This window comes from Penaeus chinensis, chromosome 34 (assembly GCF_019202785.1).
Source record: "Penaeus chinensis breed Huanghai No. 1 chromosome 34, ASM1920278v2, whole genome shotgun sequence".
Taxonomy (NCBI): Eukaryota; Metazoa; Arthropoda; class Malacostraca; order Decapoda; family Penaeidae; genus Penaeus; species Penaeus chinensis.
In genome coordinates, this window is record NC_061852.1 from 26,508,594 (window position 1) to 26,516,093 (window position 7,500).

Genomic DNA, 7,500 nt, shown 5'->3' on the forward strand with positions numbered 1-7,500 from the left:
TCAAACCCACCCGCATATCGTAAAATCTCGACGCTCACAAATCCTAAACAAATGTAGGTCATTTCAGTTAATGGTCAGCCTGCACCTTCTCGTAACTGTGCTTTCATTTTCTATTACGATATTTTATCACCTCGACCTTATTTCTCCCAGTTCAACCCTCTTTCTCGCTCGTTTAATTTTTGTCTAATTACGCAGCACACATCAGTCAACACAAACTCCCCCTCGCAGATCAGAACTATCCCTGAACGTCTCGCCCTTACTTGGTGATACGCATCTTACTTGTGGAAAAAGACAGAACAAGGACATAAAACTTTCCCCCGACTTCCTTCATAAAAGCAGATATGAAAGATAAGGTATAAAATACGGAATGAATACGGGAGTTTCCTGCTTTACACCCCATCCGCTGCTCCTATTGTAACGAGCAGGAAGTGGTCTGCTAACACCTTAATCCCTTTACGCATATTCGCGGAAACCTGGGCATGAAAAGGGTCATTCTAATTCGTTTCTAAGAGAGATGTTAGTAACCAGATTCACAAATTCTGATAACTGGATCTGTGTCGGTTGTATTTTTTTTGCAAACATTCGATGCGATAAAATCAAAGCGGAAAGCATGCATCCACATCCGCTGTAGCAGAACATCAGTTTTACATCAGTCGAAATAACCTTTCGAACTTACGTGCTTAGAAGAAATGTTAAACTAAAGCCTCTACATCAACAATACTATTTTGTTCTGCTATTTAAAAGGATAGGGTAGGAAAATGAGTCAGACAAATAGACAGATAGATAAATAGACAGATGTGACATAGATCAATAGATAAAGAGACAGAAGAGGAGGAGGATGAAGAAAGCGTGGAGGAGACAGACAGACGAAGAGGAGCAGTAGAAGTGACTAGCCTAGAGATTTAGAGGAACGAATCGAGCAATGCACACGGCTTTTGCACGTCATCAACCAAATCCATCAGACGCGCCGGCGACAACGTCAGTACTCCGCCACCAGAACTTTACTCTTGAAATAGAGCGCTGGCTTCTGGCTTCCGGTGGCTTTCGGCGTGAATGTAGGCCCCGTATACTGGTATGTCAGTGTACCTACAATATTTCTTAGAGACTTCCCGTATAGACCTAATGACCTTCATAACTTACTATGATTTTCAAAATGAGCAATGCGTCTCTGTCTCTGTCTGTCTGCCTGTCTATCTGTCTATCTGTCTATCTGTCTCTGTCTGTCTATCTGTCTGCCTCTCCATATCATGTATGTATGTGTGTGTGTACGGCGTCTGCTTCACATACTCCTACTGGTTTCAGCCTCGAGTCCTTGGCCTGACTAGGACCCCATTTTTATTTAAATTCAAGTGTTCCTAAATTGGATTCCCGCGGCTGTAATACAATAGCGTCGATTTGCAAGCGCCACCCTCCTCTTCCTCCCCACGACCAAATTTCCCGAAGAACCATAAAAGACAGGGCAGCACATTTCCTTTTAAGCGAAGACGGTTAACACGGCTGCGGGTTGTGTAAGCCGGTTAGTAAGGAAATTGGGTAACCGAAAGCATTCTGATAAAGAGCCTCTGACGTAAATAGCCGAGGCCCACTCAGCAACGGAAATCCTCTGCAGCATGTAACCACAACAATGCAATCTTTCAAAATGCAAATAAAAGTTGTTTTGCATTCGAGGCGGTTGTATGGTCAACTCGATATCATACTGTCGGGGAGGAGGTGAAGGGAATGAAGGGGGAGGGGGCGGGGGGCGGAGACTGGTGTTGGGTTCAAGGTTCAAGATTATTTATATAAACAAATCAACACAAACACAAACGCAGTAACGTGTACACAACAAATGAAGTGAAAGCCCTGCCGTAATAGAAACGAAATAATTGAGACGTTTCGAGCTTGTCAACTGTTCCGCATCAGACGTAGTAAAAACTAAAATTGTTCTGTTTTTATTAAGTCTGATGAGGAACTCTTGACAAGTTCGAAAACGTCATGTTTTTACTCTGCTTCTACTGTCGCAGTAATTTAATGTTATATATATAAATATCTATATATAGGCAGATATAAATGCAGATATAGATAGATAGGTAGACATGTCCCCGCGTAGTAGTGGGGAACTTCGATAAAAAGTTAACTGTAATAAAGAAAATAACAGCAACAACAAAACCCATTAGATAACAGTCGCCTAGTGAAAACAGCACATTTTATCAACCTCAAATGATATACATTTAAAGGTTCACTTCATCTTTTTCTCTCCCTTTCTCTGTCCCTCCCCCTCTCCCACTCTCTCTCCTACTTATTCACCTCCTTCCTCCCGTTCTCCGCCTCTCTTCGCCCCCACTACCCTTGTGCCCAGCAGTGCCCTAGGGATAGCGCGCCGTTAAAAGGAGCGGCGAACCCCCGAAGGGCACAGGAAACCAAGAAAAAAAATAAAGAAAAAGAAAAAAAAAACAATCACAAGCAGATCAAATTACAGATCAATAACCAACATGAAAAAAAAAAAATCAACGAGAAAGAGAAAGTGCTTTTTTTTGGATCAACTACTATTTTTTTTTTCCTGAAGGCGTTGAAGCTCTGCCATACTGAAGCAGAACGAGGCTCCTCTTGTCTCTTCACCGCGAGAGAGGAGGAAGGTCATGTGCGGGAAACAGCCGTCCTTGGCTACTTGCGTCACGCAGATTCTGATCTGTTTGGATTTTTCCTTGAATTGTGTGTGTGTGTGTGTGTGTGTGTGTGTATGTGTGTGTGTGTGTGTGTGTGTGTGTGTGTGTGTGTGTGTGTGTGTGTGTGTGTGTGTGTGTGTGTGTGTGTGTGTGTGTGTATGTGTGTGTGTGTGTGTATGTGTGTGTGTGTGTATGTATGTGTGTGTGTGTGTGTGTGTGTGTGTGTGTGTGTGTGTGTGTGTGTGTGTGTGTGTGTGTGTGTGTGTGTGTGTGTGTGTGTGTGTGTGTGTGTATGTGTGTGTGAGTATGTGTGTGTGTGTGTGTGTGTGTGTGTGTGTGTGTGTGTGTGTGTGTGTGTGTGTGTGTGTGTGTGTGTGTGTGTGTGTGTGTGTGTGTGTGTGTGAGTATGTATGTGTGTGTGTGTGTGTGTGTGTGTGTGTGTGTGTGTGTGTGTGTGTGTGTGTGTGTGTGTGTGTGTGTGTGTGTGTGTGTGTGTGTATGTGTGTGCGTGCATGCATGTGTATATATAGACAGCCTATCAAAATAAATCTACTCATAATATATACGGGCAAAAGCCCTCACAAACATGACTGTGCATGCTCCTAAATCAGCAAAGCTGCGAAGAGGCACGAGACGAGGGCCGCGTCCGAACCGCAGCCCCAACGCGGCTCCGAGGGCTCTGAAGGCGTCGGAGGCGAGAAACGTTTCCCGGCGGAGGGTCCGCGCGCTCCGTGGCCGGCTCAAGGTCGACCCGGATCGATGGCTGAGGACAATTCACTGTGGCCCGAGTCTTCCAGCCGACACGCCCGCTCCTGCGGCCGGCCTTTGTTTATCTCTCGGGCCTCGTTAGCTGCGATCAAAAGATCTTGCAACACTGCCTTTGATACGTTTACTCCCAAAGATTTTTTCCGTTCATTCAAAACGTTTCGTTGGTTTAACTTCACTCTTTAAGGTGTACTATTTTGCCATCGACACAACCGTCGACGTGCAGACACACGTGCATTGATATTGACATGTACAACCCGGGCCATGCAACCCTGCTTCGCACACCAATAAGACAGGAATACAAACCAAAGTTCCAAGGGAGGAGGGGATCATCTTTACAATGGTGTCTAAGCGTGGTATAATCTACACTGCAACTCGCACAAATCATTCAGCACGACCTGTGAAAAGAACCGCTCTACAGGATGCGAATGTCGAGAACCGCGAACTCGCCACGAGGGCTGCGCGAGCGGGGCGACGACGCGACGGCACCTGCGAGACTACTGCATGATACGCCTCTACGCCACCCATACCTCCCACTCGCTCTCGCCGGTCCCTCGCCTGCACCCAGCTCCTCCTCGTGTCCGTCTTGAGCTGTTCGCGAGATGTTCCTCGGCCTTTTCTCTGTCCCTGCTCATGCTTCCGTGTTGCGAGCTTCTTTCGTTCTCCCCCCCACCCCCCCCCTCAGCAGATTTTTTTTTTTTTTTTCACTAAACTAACATCCCTACACAAAGTTTCCTCGATGTGTAAAAAAGAGACTAAAACTGAAGCATAATAGTGTTATCAAATCCCGCAAGGTCTTGACATTTATGGCTAGTCTCCCAATCCATGAAGCATCTTTCACTTCTGGCACTTTTGTTTCATCTCTGTAGGTTAAAGTAGCAAAGGACACTGTTGCAATAATAAGTAGAATAAACAAATAATCACAGTGAAATGAACAACAACAACAACAATAATAAAACAACGACAGCAACACTAACAAAAGGAGGAATAACAATAATAATGATAAAGTTTACAATAATAATAGCTATACCTGTCCCTGTTTTTCCCACACTTAACGGTTTCCAGTGTGCAAGCATTCACTCTCTTCTGGGGATCCCCCGTTACGTCACCGATGTCCAACAATAATTTTCGCTAGAAGGGCAGCAACTCTAGACAACTTTACACTTGCTGCAGTTCCTGCCCAAGCAGCTATCTTTCCAACTTTTTTTTTCCATTCAACTCAATTTATAGCTAATAAAAAAAAATATACTCCATCGTAAGGTCAACAACCCGTACATTTACATTCAAACCATTTTTTTTAAATAATAATGAAAAAAGTATGATATCAATCTTAATTCTCCCTAAACCTTCTAAAAGATTGCTTGCGGGTCTGAGGGCGGGGAAGCACAAATCAGCGCATCAGAAATAGAACCGGGCTTGCAATCTGATGTTGCAACCCTTGTCCTGACCACGCTAGTTCTCGCCTGATAAGAACTGGCAGAGCATTTAATGATACTTCAATATCGAGCGCGCTGTCAAGGCTTCAAACCCACGTTTCTTCAGGCGGGCGGCCCTCCCGAGACAATAGTAATGGAGGGCCACTGCTGCCGGAGTACACTCGATTGCGTAAGACGTACTTGCCATATAAGACGGCCGTTACAAAATATGAAACCCCGTTTTATACGATGGTTTTCTCTCTCTCTATCTCTCTCTCTCTCTCTCTCTCTCTCTCTCTCTCTCTCTCTCTCTCTCTCTCTCTCTCTCTCTCTCTCTCTCTCTCTCTCTCGCTTACTCCTCCTCCTTCTTCTGTCTCTCTTTCCCTTTTTCCTTCTGTAACTTTCTCTCTTGTTCTCTTTCTCTCGCATTTCTTTCTTTCCCTCGCTCTCCCTCTCTTTCTCTTTTAATTCACCCCTTTCAATCCCCCCTCCTCTCTTACCCCCTCATACTATTCCCTCCCTCCCTCCCTCCCCCATTTCCCCTCCATTCCCCCTTCCCGTCCCCTCTCTCCTCCCCTTTTTACTCCCCCCCCCCCCCCCCCCGTCAATCCCGTCCCTTCTTCCCCTTATAACCTACCCATCAATTCTCAAAGGACCAGGGAGGGAGGTTGGTAGTTAACGAAAATCGTTCCCCATGCACAATGCAGTCCGCCCTCTTTGTTCACGTGGCAATAATAATAAGACAGAACGAAAAGAACGCTCTTAAGAACACGACATGCTCTGCAATTGCAATACGGACATAATTGCGACGATTGAGGGTGTTCTGGCGTTACGGCCTTAAACTTTCTTCTCTTCATCGTGTCATTAGCCCTCTCTCTTTGCCGGTCTACGCCATGCGATAAAACAATAAGTCAAACTAGCTTTGTTAGCATGTCATGCTGGGGGGGGGGGGTCGAGGAGGGGGAGGGGGAGAAGGAGAAGGAGGGGGGAGGAAGAAGAGGAGGAGGAGGAGGAGGAGGAGGAGGAGGAGGAGGAGGAGGAGGAGGAGGAAGAAGAAGAGGGTAGGAAGGGTGGGAAGAGGAGGGGGATGGGTTGCAGGGAGAAGGAGGGGGAAAGCGGTAGGAGTAGGGGGGAAGTGGGGAAGGGGAGGGGGGTGGGAGGCGGTGAGGAGGGGGTGGGAAACAGGGAGGAGGAGGGAGGCGGCATCGATTAAAATGCCTCAATTTCATTCTTTATGTAGGACTGCCAATATCGCCGGTGAAGAAACCACAATCATCTCCGTTTCATTTTTAACCTTTCTATATTAACTATTTTCTTCTTCTTCTTCTTCTTCTTCTTCTTCTTCTTCTTCTTCTTCTTCTTCTTCTTCTTCTTCTTCTTCTTCTTCTTCTTCTTCTTCTTCTTCTTCTTCTTCTCTTTCTTTTTCTTTTTCTTTTTCTTTTTTTTTTCTTTTTCTTCTTCTTCTTCTTCTTCCCCTCCTGCTTTTCTCTTCTTTTCCTTCTCCTTCGTCTTCTTCTCCTGCTTTCTTCTGCTTTCTTCTTCTGCTTTCTTCTTCTGCTTTCTTCTTCTTCTTCTTCTTCTTCTTCTTCTTCTTCTTCTTCTTCTTCTTCTTCTTCTTCTTCTTCTTCTTCTTCTTCTTCTTCTTCTTCTTCTTCTTCTTCTTCTTCTTCTTCTTCTTCTTCTTCTTCTTCTTCTTCTTCTTCTTCTTCTTCTTCTTTTCTCTTCTTTTCCTTCTCCTTCGTCTTCTTCGTCTTCCTCCTCTTCTTTTTGCTCTACCCTCTCCCAATCATTACTGCTGCTCCCCTTTACTCGAACCAACGTGACATATACCCTTACACACCAAAAACAATTTCCATCATCATAAACTACTGCGGGGCGTCCATGTCTGAAGCCAGTTTCCTACAGCCCCCCCCCCCCCTCAAAAAAAAAAAAAAAAAAAAAAAAAAATGTCACCGAGACCTCGAGCGCAACATGCATCTTCATTATCAACGTCAACACCCTTACTGAACTACATGATGATTCTTTAAAATAGTCTCCTTGTGAGTATCAGATCAAGAAATAGTATATATCAATATTGTTTATAACTGAAGGAGCAGCGATGGAGGGGCTACCACTGTGAGTTATAAAAACAACAACAATAATAATGGTAATAGTGATGATGATGATAATAACAAAATAATAACATCAACAAAACAACAATAGTAACAAGATTCATACCACCGAGGTATTCTATTGTTATTAATAAAAATAGAATATCTCGTAGCGTACTTCAGTTACCACTCTCATTACGTAAACCAAAAACTCTTCTCAAATGATATATAATACTAACAGACAAATAAATAAAGAAAGAAACAAATGAATAAATAAAACATGAAATAGCCACGCCAGGTAATTTCCTGAATGTCGTTATCACAGCTACAAATCTACCGTTGGGTCGCCTCGAAATCCCGAGTTATGATGGAGAATCTGTCCACTAACACTGAAATATGCCAGAGGACGCTCATTCATTAATTTTCTGGTGTCATCAAACCTGGTTTAATTATCACCGGTGTATAATGGAATAAAAACAAAATAATGTAAGAGACAAAACATTTTTCGGTTTCAAAACTGTCGGGTGTTTGTGTATCTGCCGTTCAAATTTCGTCTTTTAACACGCTGCAGCATAGTTGGTTGAT

At 44.2% G+C, this 7,500-nt stretch overlaps 1 protein-coding gene across 2 annotated transcripts in view; it reads right to left on the reverse strand.

Moving 5' to 3' along the window:
* LOC125043937 (putative GPI-anchored protein pfl2) overlaps window positions 1–7,500 on the reverse strand; it is a 49,786-nt gene that overhangs the window by 1,258 nt on the left and 41,028 nt on the right. The gene's annotated exons all lie outside the window — the stretch shown is intronic.